Source organism: Enhydra lutris, unplaced genomic scaffold (assembly GCF_002288905.1).
Source record: "Enhydra lutris kenyoni isolate GAN:26980312 unplaced genomic scaffold, ASM228890v2 scaffoldscaffold20, whole genome shotgun sequence".
NCBI classification, from domain to species: domain Eukaryota; kingdom Metazoa; phylum Chordata; class Mammalia; order Carnivora; family Mustelidae; genus Enhydra; species Enhydra lutris.
In genome coordinates, this window is record NW_019154104.1 from 22,210,535 (window position 1) to 22,226,130 (window position 15,596).

A 15,596-nucleotide genomic window follows, 5' to 3' on the forward strand; every position below is an offset into this window, starting at 1 on the left:
GTTCCTGAACATCATCAACAGATAAAACAATGATTACATTCTTTCCTTAAGAGACTGAAGGAGGGAGGCACTGTGCCTGTCTTCCCTGACATGCCAGACAACCACACAAGGGCAAGGAAAAAGGCAAGTCCCACTCTTTACCGCGAGGAGCGTTCTTTACGGGAAACCAAAGGGCACGGCGGTATGCCTCTCCCTGCCTCGGCAGAGGCCCTCATTTCATCATGTGTTCCCTCTGCCTGCGGTGGCCGTCATGTGGTGGGTGATGCTGAAGACACAACACATTCCTCAGCCATTACAACAGGGCTTAGCGGTCCGAGGAGGAGGCCTTCCAGACCTCGGAGACACTTAATACGATCCCCACACCTGGCTCTGCTCCAGGGCACAGATTCTATAACTAGGTGTTATTTTTACACGAAAACACGGTGGCCATTATAATAATTTACTTGTTAATCATTTAATTGCAGAATTCTCTACATATAAATAAATGCATATCTGGTAGAAAAATACAGTCCAATAAATAAAACTAGTCCTTTAAAGAGAAAACTTAACGGCAACTTGTGCCTCAGTTGGTTAAGTGTCCAACTCCTGACCTCAGCTCAGGTCTTGATCTCAGAGTCGTGAGTTCAAGCCCCACATGAGGCTCCACAACCAGCACCAAAAATAATGATAATGATTAATAATAATAATAATCAATTTCAAAGGCAAATATTAGAAGTTAATAAGGTCTACTTATTTGTAAACCACAAGTCAGCTCTTAGATTTAGCTCCTGTCCTGTCCCATTTCTCTAGATCAACTACCTCTGCTAATGGGAGTCACTCTGGTAAAACAGTTTGGGAGTAACTGTTACAACATCCGCTGGCCTGACAGCCACTAAGAGAAACACATGCCCGTGTGCACAGTGCCAAGGATGAGAATATCCTTCGCAGCTGTACTCGTAACCAGGGACTATGGAAAACCTAGGAATTCAGCAACAGGAGAATGGCAGAAAAACCATGCTCTATCCCCATGATGAGTCTACATAACAACAGACAGCTGTTGAAAAGGACAAACCAGGTTTCTCATGAAGTAACACGGACCTCCAAAGCACGTACCTGAATGACAAAAAGTTATTGATATCGATACAATACCAATTATATAAAGTTTTAAAACACAAAAATACCAAGCCTTCATATTAGAAGTGAAAATATAAACACTACATCAACAAAGGGTTTAGGTCTGGAGAGCTAGGAGGGAAACAGAAAGGGGCAGGTGTGGAGAAAATCTTACAAGCAGATTCATTTATTACTCTTATAAAAATTAATCTTAAAAACATCTCACAAGGACTGTACAGGGTTATTAGGTGACTTTGGATTAAAGAAAAAGGTGGAAAAGGGGGTGCCTGGGTACCTCAGTTCGTTAAGTGTCTGACTCTTGATTTTGGCTCAGGTCATGATCTCAGAGTCTTGAGATGGGAGCCCCACATTGGACTAAGCATGGAGTCTGCTTGAGATTCTCTCCCTCTCCTCTCCTCTCCTCTCTCTCTCACTCTAAAATAAATAAATGTTTAAAAATAAAAAGATTACATTAACATCTCAACTAAATCAGGCATGCTCCCTTTTAACTACTTAAGAGTCCTTTCCCACCAGTGGCCTACACTTTATGAGAAAGCAAACTTAACTTTTTAATAAAGGTCAGCTTATGATAACAATGATAAGGGTCCCCTTCTTGAAGTGGCTCCTCAGAAAATCAGGGCCTGGAGGGGCACCACGGAACTCTACTGTCAACCCTGTCAGCATACCACCAGCCTGGCTTTCACATAACCCTCTATCTACATGGCTCACGGAAAATGAAACACACTCTCGATTCCGAGAACCACATCTCCAATGTTCTAGCTACCCATAACAGCTAGTTGCTGGAGTGGAAAAGAAAAGAAGAGAGGAAGAAGGGAGGGAGGAGGGAAGGAACAAAGAAAGGAGGAAGGATGGAAGGAAGAGGGGAAGGAGGGAAGAGAGGGAAGGGAGAAAGGGAGGAGGGAGGAAGGAAGGAAGGATGGAAGGAAAGGAAGGAGGAAGGGAGGGAAGAAGCAATTTTTTGTTGAAATACCTATGATTAATTTAAGATATACTTTAAATATAACCAAATGCATCTTTCTCATTTTTTGTAACTATAATGCCACTATTTAACAGAAAATAAATCGTAGAAAAGCAAATAACAGGAAAACATCCTCCTTATAGAACTAACTATAAAAATAGCTTCTAGAACAGCATGCACAGGATCCCAATTTTGCTTTTAAACATGTACATGGTCACAAAGAAGAACAAAAATGAAAGAAAACTATTAAGATGTTAGCAGTCCTAAAAAACATAGTTTCTTCTACAGTAAATTACATGAAGAGAGAGGGGGAAGGGAAAATGTTACAGATTAAGAAAGACTTAAAAGAAACAAATGCAATGTATTATCCTGCTTGGATCCTGAGTCTAACAAATTAATTGTAAAATCACAATTATGAGACAATGGAAGACATTGGACAGGAACTGGGGATTATAGGACTGGCTAGTAAGTCATATGAAAGAGTAATTGTTGGTTTTGTTAAGGGTAATGATATTGTGACTTTTTAAAAATCACTATCTGTTAAAAAACATTTACTGAAATATTTACAGGTAAAATGATATAATACCTAGGTCATGCTTTAAAATAAACAAACAAACAAAAAAACCCACAAAAGCAAGAATAAGATCAATGTAACAAAAAATGTAATTGTTAAAGCTAAGATGATGGGTACAGGGGGGATCATTGTGCTCTTCTCTCCACTTTTGTATATGCTTAAAATTTTTCACAAATAAAAGCAAAAATGCTAACAAGGATAGGTACTTCTGATTAGTGGGGACTGAGTGACCTGCTTTGAACTGGGTGATTTTTATTTTGATCTGTGTACCTTTTAGGAACATCCAGATTTTATACAATAAATATGAATTACTTTGGTTACCTGAAGAAATAAATGTTACCCTTTTAGTGGATGGTGGGTGGGTAGACAATGGACGGATGGATGGATGGATCTTTCACTGTCCAGTTCCAATGATTCCGTCTCCATAGATTTAATTATCCCTCTACAGACACCTCAATGCATTTTACTTTTATTTCCACAAAAGGTATTTGGTCATTTCTTATGGCAATTTTTAATTGTGTCTTATCTCCTCCTCTAGAAAAACAACGTGATTACAAGAGGCATTTGGGTTTTTTGTATTTCCATCCTGGTCAACATCAACCAGGTGTTAAATAGTTGTTTGCTTAATTAACTTCTCCACTAATAAATCCAGAGGGGAGACAAGTGGCTACAGAAGTAGAACATCTTGTTTCTTCTAAATACAAGGGCTTTAAGGCTAAGATACACCCAGCGGTCCCTATATAAAGACCAATACCCAGCAAATGTTACCTCATCAATTTCTCGAACCATTTGTTTTCCAGCTGACTGGGGGGAAAAGATCAGCCAATAGCAGAAAAAGCCCAGCTACTGAATTAAATTACAGACTTAAAAAAAAAAAAAAATTACTCTTGGCGGGAGGGGAAGGGAATCAAAGTTCATTAGGTCTTCAGCAACCATTTCATTACTTGACCTACTGAAGACTCACCTAGAGTAGCAGTGCGTCGGTGCATTTTTATTAAGGACACCATCATGGCGAGAGCATAGAGCCAGCCATGTGCTGGGACAAACAGTGGTTCAGGAAGCATCCCTAGCTCTGAAGAGGCTGGTGCCGTGGAGAAAGGCTACGTGTCCACACCCCTCTCATGTCTTCTTCATCATCCTCTCACTGGGGGGCCTGGCATGTTTGCTGCAGGTAGGGGCAGTAGCTTTTTTCAAGCCTAGGGCATTCATCTCTATAATCTCTTGCTTAAAAATCGTTTACAAAAAGATACAATAAAGGCATCCTCCCAGGTGCAGCAAAGCCCCCCAAACAGGGCATACTGCACTTCCCTAAATGGAGGACGTCACCCACCATGGCCTTAAGTTCACAAACACGGTTATGATGAAAGCCCCTCAAATACTTGTGAAGATATTTACAACTTCCTTTTATATACAAAATAAGCTTAGGTAGTAACAAACAAACATTAAAATAAAGGCTAAGTTGCAAGATAAAACCCCCACCACAAACAGTTTCCCAAACCCTCTGGGAAAGGTATATTGAGAAGAACTGGCGGATGCAGGCTCCCCACAAGTTTCATGTCTAGTTCCACACTGCGAGCAGATCCCAGAAGCCACGTCTTCAAAATTCCTTCACCGACCTGACCTTTGAAGGCAGGTAGTGGCAGAGGTCTGCACCATTCCCACCCTGACTTCCACCACATCCATTCAGTGCTCACGTTCTCGCTTCTCTCTTTTCTGATTTTTTACTTTAGATATTTGCTCAAATCCACTCCTATTAGCAAATTTTAAATTTGTTAGATAGTCAACAAGAAAACAAATAGTTTAATTAACTAGGTAACACAGTATCCACACCAACAACAACAACAACAACAACAACAAATCATATCCATACAAACTCAGGGCCCAACATAAGGACCAGGTACTAAAAAATAAGGCACTCTTCAAAGATAACTTCGTTCAACTCCTATTAGCATTTGGTCTATTTGCCACTACAATGAATTTCAAAAAGGCAACTCTTTATTTGATGTGGACAGCTGTGCTCTTATGTTCTGAAGAATGTAAGGATAACACTTCAGTGAGAGTAAGTCGTTCCTACCCCAGAGAGAAGGGGCATGATATTATTAGTAAATGTGATGGGGGTTGTACCACAGTTCTATAGGCTGGTAAAAATGTTTCCTAGGCCAAAGGATTTCACGTGATTTTCTTTTTCTTTTTTTTAAGATTTTATTTATTTATTTATTGGACAGAGGGAGAGATCACAAGTAGGCAGAGAGGCAGTCAGAGAGAGAGAGGGGGGGAAGCAGGCTCCCCGCTGAGCAGAGAGCCTGATGTGGGGCTCAATCCCAGAACCCTGAGATCATGACCTGAGCCGAAGGCAAAGGCTTAACCCACTGAGCAACCCAGGCGCCCCAATTTTCTTTTTCAAGAACAAAGAAGAAGGCTCTGTATAATAAGTAAGCATAGTGAAATAATTCTGAAGTGACCACAGGCATGCCGAACTCCATTCCCATTAGCCATGGCCAAAGAGGAAAGGAAAACTCTGCAATGATTCCTTTGCTACTATAAAATTTTAATATTTTCCTATTATATTGTAGTCAGCATTTAGTTAATAAATTTCATCTAGTATTTATTCTAAAAAGTTGTCTCTCTTTTGTACTTTCGGTGCTACAGGGAAACTTCAATGTAGGCTGACCCAAAGACTGTCACAAGTGTGCCCGACGGAAGCATTTGAGTTCTTCTCTTCTTAGAGTTCGTATATTCAAACACCTCTATTAATTAACCTGTTGTCTGTCACTGGACTAGCTTTAACGAGGAAACTGTTGGCTTCGGTTTTAAGGAAGACACAATTTGTTAGGACGGTGGGCAGGAAAAGGAGAGCCGGTGTGTCAGGGGACAGGCTGGGCAGCCAGGGAAGAGGTTCCGTTTTTCAACCGACCTCTGACTCAGTCATTCTACCAACTGGAGGGCCAATGAAACACGTTAATGGTTATTAGGTTTCTAATAGGTTAGATTTCACATATAACACCAAGAGAAGTCTAGGAGAATGCACCAAGATGCATTTTTTTCCTTTTCTTTTTTTTTTTTTTTACACTTACTAAAGGTTTGGGACTTCCACGAAACAGTAAGCAGCACATCTTTCTGAAGCACATCATATCTGCAAACTAGTAGTCTATGCAAATGTGACCATTTTTATTTATTTATTTATCCTTTTTATTTTATTTTCAAGAAAAGAAAGAAGTACGGAGCTTTTTAAACTTTTCTCAGCTACTCTCCCACTAAAAGCAGAAGCCTGGGATGCAATAACTAAAATGAAATAAGAGAAAAATTTAAGCAGCATCTCACTTACCTATGAGCACATAGCTGTCTATACAAGAACGGGAAAATTCAAAGCAAAAATACAATACTTGAGAAAATTATTCAAATGTTTCAATGTGTAAAAGCAAATAATTTAGTCAGAGATTAACATCAATTAATAGCGCTCTATGTTTCTCGCTGGGGATTTAGAGAGACTAGAGTCATACAATTCTTTTTAAGGGAAGGAAAAGAAGGTATAAGGAAAGGAAAAGAAGTATACTTTCTCAATTCAACTTTGTATTCTAGAACATTGTTACTCAAAAAATAGATAAATAAAAATGTTAAGAATGATGGATTTAATAAGATCCACATAGGACTGTCTAGAAAATAAAAGGTTTTGTGAGTTTATCTGGTTTGGTTTTCTGGATTTTTGTTTTCTTCTGATGAAGGGAAATGATTCAGAGTTCCCTGAAGTAGAGAGTCTTTAGAAGGTAAGTGTACATTTAGAAGGCCGAGAAAGAGTCATGCCACTAACAGGTCTGGAAAACTGCTCAGTGACGCCTCCCTCGTCTGTCTGAGCAGACCCGAGCCAGTAGGAATGCTTAAGAGAAGAACCTCCCAACCGACCTGACAGAGCGCACCCTAGCACCATCAGATAGTATTGCCATTAAAAGAAGTGTTTTAAGTGCCCCAGGCTTCAGGCTGTGAAGCTGAACAAAACTCAAAAGACAAGGGGTAACTGCTACAAGACAAAAGCCAAACAAGCTCGGCCTCACAGTAACCCTAGAACTTAAGGCTTCTGCTAACAACTGTCATACTCAAGTTCAATCAGGAGCTGATCCTTACTTAAGAGTGTTTAAAATACCACAGGACACACAGGGGCGGCATAGAAGGTGTGTGTCTCTATTGTATACGGGCACTCTAGAGGGGAAAAAAGTGAATCTTGAAAAACAACTTCCAAGCTGAGGTGAAGACCGGAGGGCACTCCTACCAGGCGCAATTTCTCTTCCTTCAGCAAGGACAGGAGCTACGGTCATGGGACGTGCCTGCAGGATGCCTGTTGTGCCACTAAGCAATTCTTGATGCTTCCAAATACACTACACTCTCAAACACAGTTTTTCCATTGTGTTGGTAATAAAAGACTTGGGCTTTTCAAATGGCTACAAATTACAGAGACCTAAAAATCCTCCTGGATTTCACTTTATTAAAGAACAATACTGGGTTTGATCAAATAAATGCTACCAGGGAAGTGTCCTAATGCACTTTAAAAACATGGGCAGAGATAATAATTCCTCGATTCCTCTTACGGAAATTCAAGGAAGGTCGAAGACAGCCAGCCACTTTGAAAGCACTGCTCCAATTACCCAGTGAGCTTTGGAAAAGAAGCCCTCAGCTCTGCACAAAGGTTTACTATGGGGAGATACTCAGATAACCTTGACCGTCCTTTGGAGGCTACAGTGCTCCAGAAGAGTCAACTCCTTAGGCAGTTTGCTTCTGTTTCTGACAAAGCAGCAGGTAAGAAAAACCCCCAGATTTTCACTGCAGCAAAACCGAAGAAACCCACACATCCCCAAACCATTTGTTTTATCTGAATTTAAGAGTTTAACATATTCTGGGCACCTGGGTGACTCAGTGGATTAAGCCTCTGCCTTCGGCACAGGTCATGATCCCAGGGTCCTGGGATTGAGCACCACATTGGGCTCTCTGCTCAGCGGGGAGCCTGCTTCCCCTTCTCTCTCTGCCTGCCTCTCTGCCTACTTGTGATCTCTCTGTGTCAAATAAATAAATAAAATCTTTTAAAAAAGAGAATTTAACATATTCTAACACTTGAAGCTTGTGGAAATGTCTCTCTCAATCTGAATGAAGCTGTTATTTTTCTCAATATGAGTATATCCTTTCACAGCTGATGAAAATGTCTGAGAAGTGTCCACTGAAACATTAGAGCAGACCTAAGGTGGGCCTGGGGTTCCTACCTGGGGGTAGTAACCAAGGGGAACCACTCTGAGACCATGATAATGCCCATATCAGGAAGTACATCACCCAACCATCTCTCCGTTTTTCCGAAGTCTGCTATTCCCAGTTACACACTAACGCACCACAGTTAACACAAGTTGAGGTATAAACTCCCACCAGATTTTAAGAAAGACGTAGAAGATATTTTGAAACGTATTTACTATGGAATGAGAACATAAGTAGGTGACCAAAACCTTATTATTATTAATTTAAGTAGCCAGGGGAAAAAACCTGAACTATTTTAACTGTAAAGACAACAATGTTGAATTCAGAAATCACAGAGTAAAAGCTGCCAGTTTCCCTTCCTCTCCAACTCCCGTTTCTGCCTCTCTACAGTAGAACAATGGAGAAAAAACCAGGGAGGAAAAACCACAGGGTCTAATTGTGGTAAATCCAAATATCTCTACAAAGAGCAGTTCTTCTAGGCACAAGCATCTGAGCGGCGCTCCCTTCCCCCACAGGACTCTGTGACTCACCCACCAACTCACCTTCTTACACTTCGAAGTTAGTAGTAAATCTTGCTTTTGAGTCCAACTTGAGGTATTCTCTCAGAACCTAGCTAAAATAATTATGAACTTTAGTATAATAAGGCTATTTTCGAATTCTGAAACACATACAATTATATCTCACAATACTAAGGGGGGGAAATCACTGTTATAAATCACAGTTACGATTGTAACCATGAAAGGATAAACTCTACCTCTAAAACCCTCTTTAACTGGTCATCTCTTCATGCGTAGTGCAACGCACACTTAAAAGAAAGCCAACCAACAGCCACTCCCACTTCAACAAATTCTTCAACCCAGTTATTTAATCTCCAGGCAGACTGCTGATCTAGGGCCTCAGCCCTATCCTCTGTTCAGGAAGTCTGAGGAGAAACTCAGGAACCTGAGTGTGTATGAAGGCCCCCAACAAAGTGATTTTTGATGTGATCAGCCTGTCCCATGCCTACAGGAACCACTGCTGCAAACCAGTGGTTCTCAAAAGGGAGTGACTTTGGGCGCCTGGGTGGCTCAGTGGGTTAAGCCGCTGCCTTCGGCTCGGGTCATGATCTCAGGGTCCTGGGATCGAGTCCCGCATCGGGCTCTCTGCTCAGCAGGGAGCCTGCTTCCCTCTCTCTCTCTGCCTGCCTCTCCATCTGCTTGTGATCTCTCTCTGTCAAATAAATAAATAAAATCTTAAAAAAAAAAAAAAAAAAGGGAGTGACTTTTTACCCCAGGGGGTATCTTGCAATGTCTGGAAATCTTTTTGGTTGTCACGACAGGGGGAGGAGGTATGCTACCAGCCTTTAATGGGTAGAAGCCAGGGATGTTGCTAACCCATCCTACATAGCACAGGACAGCCCTCCACTGCAAAGAATGGTCCAGCCCCAAAAGTCAGCAGTGGTGAGGTTGAGAGACCCTGTTCCAAAGCAAACAACTATTCTGATCACTTAGAAATTTTACAGTTCTCACAGTGGTCATTTCAGATAGGCTATAAGCTCCCACTACAGATACGAACATTTCCTGTGACTGGTAAAGCTTATTGTTACTTAAAGGAGTATACATGTTTGCCTCATATTAATAATATGCAGTATATGTACTCATTCTAAAAACACTAAAGTAATCAGAGTATACATCCTTAAGAGCCTTCCAAGAAACTAATTTTTTGAAGTTCACTGAGGTGAAACACTATGTCAAACTATGTTAACCCCTCAAAACTTTGTTCCCAACCATATAAAATGGGAGCTAAGAACAATGAATTGAAAAGAACCAGAACTTAGTTTCCCTCACAGATATTCTCCTTTCCTAATAAGGACAAGAGGATGACGTTCCTCTTCCCAGCCTGTCACCCTAGATAGTAGGAGTCCCACCACTTATTCAGCCAAATATATAGGCACTTCAAAATCCACTTTCGCTGCACTCAAAATGAGACTTCTGAGGGCCAGCCATGTCCCCACACAGAGCAGAATAGAGCTTGGTCAGACCCTGCCACAGGTCATTCCTACCCTACTGCAGTCACATGGTATAAATATCAGGAAGAAACGATGGAGGAAAGAAACCTATGAAGTCAAGTACCCCAGATACTAACCCTTGCAGATTTCACATGATTGGTCTACACACTGCAACCACAGAATAAGGACATAAGTGCAGAAACCTGTAACACCCAAAACATATGTTTTGTTTGGTCAAGCTTAATTAACGAGCTATAACTGCCTAATTACATAATGAAGACATACCCGACAGCTGATGTGCTCCAGGAATCTAGCCGGGTACGTGAACAAACATGCAACGTTTAAGCTCAAATGAAAGGCTAGGCTACACGAACACACTTAGAAGATTCCATCGGAATGAATCCTTTCTGACTGGACATCTCCCTGATGTGGCATATGAGTTTGTATCCTAATTACAGACTGATTTCTCCCTCTGAAGGCTCAGTGTGCAAAGCAACTAGTTAAACTGAACTCAAGCACAGCCCCCCAGGCAGTGAGCACCGGGGTGGGTGGCAGGCGCTGGTGGGCAGACTGGCATTCACATCCCGGAGCACTGCTGGGGGCGCTGGCGGGGGAGGCCGGATCTGGGTCAGAGGCGGTGTTCCCATCTGGAGCCCCTAACCCTGCTCCAGGAACCAGCCACATCATTAGGAAGCTTTACTGAGTCCTGTGCTCATCCAAGGGTAGGGCTAACATACGTTCTAGATTTAGAATGCCTGTGAAACCAGGTAGAACCCATCACTCCTCCACTACATAAAGAAGACCACTGGGGAAGGCAGCCTCAAATACAAGCGAAAACACTACCGACCTGGTCAAAGACGACTTCTTAATACCCATTAGGGGCTAAGAGAACAAAGGAGAGTCTTTTTGTTTTGTGAAGCAAAATAATTTCCAGGCCTTCCTTGTCTTTTTACAAGAAAGGAAGAAAGAAGAGAAGGCCTAAAAATTACTAGGGAGGCTCAGAAATATTAACACACAATATGACATCTACTTAACCCAACCTCCATTTTTCTAGATTTAAATCAGTCTTCAAATAAAAATTCATAATTAAATTTCAAAACATAAACACTTTTTTTTTCCTCTCACCAGTAAAATATATTCTGTTCCAAAAAGGAAAGGTTGCTCAATTTCCTGTCAAAAGCAATCCAGAGGCCACCTACACTGTAAAAGCAGCAAGAAGAAAAAAGTAATAATAACAAAATGCTAAAGAAAAGCCTGTGTGTGTGGGTGTGTACTAAGTGCAATGTAACTACTGGTCTGGTTTTTTTTAAAAGCTTTTTTTTTTTCCTTGATCATTCGGAGAAATATGAAAATTAGTGTAGCTGCTAAAGAGAAGTTTGTCCTCCAACCTACCTAAGGAAAACAAGCCCTATGATGGATTTTGGTTCCACCAGAGAGAGAGGAATGGGTGGACATTCAATGCCTGACCCATGAGTCTTCTGTTCTCACAAGAAAGGGCAGATTCTACCAAACAGACAACTTACATGTCATGTTTTCAGAGAGGGAAGGCTGCTCTGACAATTAACCTTCTGCCCCTGGCTACCCCCTTTTGCCCCAAACCTCTGGGGGCTAACCACTCACATAACCTGCCTAGATTATGGTTTAGTATAGCATCGAATTCACCACTCTGCAATTCCCCTAACTCTATTTATTCTTTCTGAAACTCTAAATTCTAAGATAGCAATCAACCAGCCCAACACTTTTTATTAAAAGCCTACTGAAATATATTCAATGCAATGGTAGATACAGTGTAGTGGGAAAAAAAAGAGAAAAAGAGAGAGAGAGAAAGAGAAGGAAAGATTGAATAGCTCACTAGCAAACTGAAGATAAAAGAACAGAACATACAAAGTCAAAGTTAAATACAGTATTATCACTGAATTGTAAGAGTAAAGGCCCTATTTCTATAAATCATACTTTCCATGAGAAGGAGTTCGTCATAATAAATAATGAGCAGGGAAAAGAACATCGTAATGATGGTAAATACTTTTTTTAATTTTTACTTTATTTTATTTTATTTTTATTTATTAATTTATTTATTTATTATTTTTATTTTTTATTTATTTATTATATTTATTTATTACAATTATTATTTATTTATTTATTATTCTATTTATTTATTTATATTTATTTACTTATTTTATTTATTTATTTTACTATTTTAGTTTAGTTTAGTTTAGTGGGCTCCGCACCCAACATGGAGCCCAAAGTGGGGATTAAACTCACAGCCCTGACATCAAAACTTGAGCTGAGATCAAGAGCCAGATACTTAATAGACTGAACCACCCAAGTGCCCCATGAAATGAAGACAAATACTCTAAAACCAGCACACCATAAGACAAATCGAGATGTGGCAGAAAGCCTACTCTATGGGGCAGCAGCACAACAAGACAGCATGAGAAAGCAAACCTCTTGAAGCTTACAAATGATCTGTCCGATAAGCTAACAATTAACTACTACATCAACTAACAAGAGAGGCTTCTTGTTCTATTTTGCTTAATAATCTCAGATCGACCGACCAAAAAAAAAAGCAAGACTAGTTAGTACAAGTAACATCATTTCTCAGAACCACTTGAGGGTAAGTAGCCAACATGAGAGCCTATCACCCCTCCAGAGTTTAGACAGTAGTTCCTATAAATAAGGGCATTCTACAAAACTGTCATTGTGGCCATGAAAATCATCAGAATTACATGATACCATCATCTAATCCACAGACCGGATCTTATACTCTCCAATTACCCCAGTAATGTCCATATTAGTAGAAGGACCCAATCCATCCAATATCTCACACTGCACTTAGTTTTCACATCTCATTAGTGTATTTCAATCCAGAATTCCTCACTTTCCATGACTTTCATGACCTTGAAAACTGTGAAGATTCCAGACAAGTTCAGTAGCATGTTCCTTAACCTGGGTTTGTCTGATACTTTCTTATGATGCACCTCCAGTTATGAATTTTCAGCAGAAATGCCAAAAAAGAGAGCTCCCTTGCTGTATCCTACCAGGTGGCGCTACTTTCCCCTTTTTCCATTACTGGTAACGTCAATTTCTATGCCTTGATTTTAGGGGGGACTCTGTCAGATTTCCACAAAAAGTTACTCTACTTTGTAATTTATAAGTACTTTGTGATACGATACTTTCAGACTATATAAATATCCTACCAACCAACAATTGTGTCCAATGATAATTCTTGGCCAAATTAATTATTTTATAATGGCTGCCAAAAAGCGATTTCTAGTCTAATAACAACTACCATTCTAGAAGGGGGAAAAAATGGCATTTAGAAACCAAGATCTGGGTGTGCTTATTGCAACTGGGTTACTGCTGCTCCTAGCCGGGAGAAGAGAGGAGCACACACAGATGGACAAACACATCCTTCTTTATTTCTTTCAGTATCTATGTATATTGCAGACCAGGAGTTCATAGAGATGCCCTGAATTCCTGCCCAACTATGGGGTCTTTCTAGCTCTCCTCTTTCCCTTCTCTATAACAGCAGTAAACGTGGCTCTTTTTTTTTTTTTTTTTAATTTTATCCATCTATATGACAGACAGAGATCCCAAGTAGGCAGAGAGGCAGGCAGAGAGAGAGAGAGGGAAGCAGGCTCCCTGCTGAGCAGAGAGCCCGACGCAGGGCTCGATCCCAGCACCCTGGGACCATGACCTGAGCTGAAGGCAGAGGCTTAACCCACTGAGCCACCCAGGTGCCCCTAAACGTGGCTCTCTTAACCTCACTTTTCCTTCTTGGACTCAGCCTTCATGTCACCTAATGCTACCCCAACCTCTGATCTAGTATCAGAAAAAGCCCACTCTCTCTAACTAGAGGACCAGAGTAAGGGAGAAACCCAGAGAGACAAAAATGTTATTAGAGACTGTACAGGATGCCATTTTTGCAGAGCCCAAATAGGCAGAGGTAAAAATATACTGTTTACAGATACACTCATTTTTAAAAGCAAAGGAATGCTGAACATAAAATTCAGGACAGTAGTTACCTCCAGAGGAAGACAGAAGAATAGAATTATAGGGGAACACACAACTTCAAAATACTTGATTGTGTTCTAGTTCTTAGTGAGACTCTACAAGCCCTAAAAACAAGTTCCCTGGCATACACAACTATGCCTCACTAAACCACCAGGAGATCATCAGCAGTCGCAAATTTATATTTAAGATCTGAGGTCTAGAAAGGTTACATGTGTTGCCTGAGGTCACACAACTAACAAGCAGGAGCTCAGACACAAACCAAGTGGACCTCTGTCTACTGTGCCCTTAGCTATTCCTCAGATGGAAGAAAGATGGGCAGGAGAGAGAAGCTATGGTTCTAAGGCTAAGATTCCTGTGCCTCTGAACCATTTCCAAACTGGTTTTTAGGGTACAGGCAAGTCTAGGCCCAAAACTGGTGGGGGGCCGGGGGGGTAAAAATCTTCCTAAGGGCAGGGAGGGGGGAGAGGCACAACTCTGGGCCATACTGAGACTGAAAGAACAATATAAACAATCCTTTAGAGAGTGTTTCTAGCACATTCATAGGCTACAAATTCTGGCTCAAGTAAGTCACTAAATAAAATCTCCTCTCAGAAGACTCTGGCAAAATCTTATTACTAATAAGTTTTGTTTTGTTTTGAAATCGAGAAATTAGGGAGAGAAGACCAGCAACCCATTCATGAAGTTCCAGGGCTCACCTGGGCAAAGCCTAAATAGGGAGAAATTATTCATCACCTAGCACATTGCATGAAACATGAAATGAGTGACAAAATGGTGAGCCCTTTTAAAGAATTTGTATAATGGGGTACTGAGGCAGAGCAACAGTACTCCTCTGAAGGAAAGACGGAACATCCTGGGAAGCTTAAATCCCATTCTGCTACCTGGCTGTGGTTTAAAATTACTAAAACCCAAAAAAGATGGATCTCCATAAGAAGGAAAGAAAAAAACATGTTAATCTTCTCAAAAAATCAGATGTAACAGCATTCTAACCACACTTCTGGTAGAATTATCTCCAGAGACTATTAGTGATTAATAACAACTCATACAACCCAGAAAATTCTCATGATCAGCACTAACTATTTTGTGATCTCAGTTCAAGCTTTCTCTGTCGTTACATGGAATATGTTTTCCCACTGTTGACTTGTAAGGAGTGGAGTATACATTGAAATCAGCAGAATTTGTGGCCTAGCCTCCTTCCCAACTCCCTCAAAAACCTGCTAATAAATTCTATCTTCCCTTTCCTTTTCTTTCCAAAGAGCAAAAATCTAGACCTAGCCCAAAGACTAAAGAAAACACCACAGAACAAAAGAAAACAAAGGACGTGTATAAGATGGTACAAAAATAATTCAAAACTCATGCAAACCTTGTGCTGGAGCCCAAAACTGTCTGTAATACATAAAGGTTAAGAAATGCAAAATGGTCCTGTAAAGACAATAATCGCATGAGAAGCACACAAAAGGATAAATCTTATTAGATTAAAAAAAGAAAGCCATTTAACAGGACTCTGCAGGGGCGGGGCATCCCCCCCCCCCAGCTTTTTAGTTACTTTCTTTATGAAAAGCAATCAGGTGCTGTTGAAATCAGCATCTGGTATTAGAAAGACAGGAAGTTATTCTGAGGTGTTTCTAGATGAAAATGACAAAAAGAATAAATTAATCCATAGGTACCCTTTTCTTATGCCTTACTTCATTAAGCTTACATGATCACAAGGTGAGCAGTAA

At 40.6% G+C, this 15,596-nt stretch overlaps 1 protein-coding gene across 1 annotated transcript in view; it reads right to left on the reverse strand.

Moving 5' to 3' along the window:
- The window catches only part of LOC111148589 (signal induced proliferation associated 1 like 1), a 369,183-nt gene that overhangs the window by 276,896 nt on the left and 76,691 nt on the right, over positions 1–15,596 (reverse strand). The window contains exon 3 of the mRNA XM_022505280.1: positions 8,420–8,486. The gene's annotated coding sequence lies outside the window, so the exon portion shown is untranslated. The remainder of the gene's footprint in view (positions 1–8,419; positions 8,487–15,596) is intronic.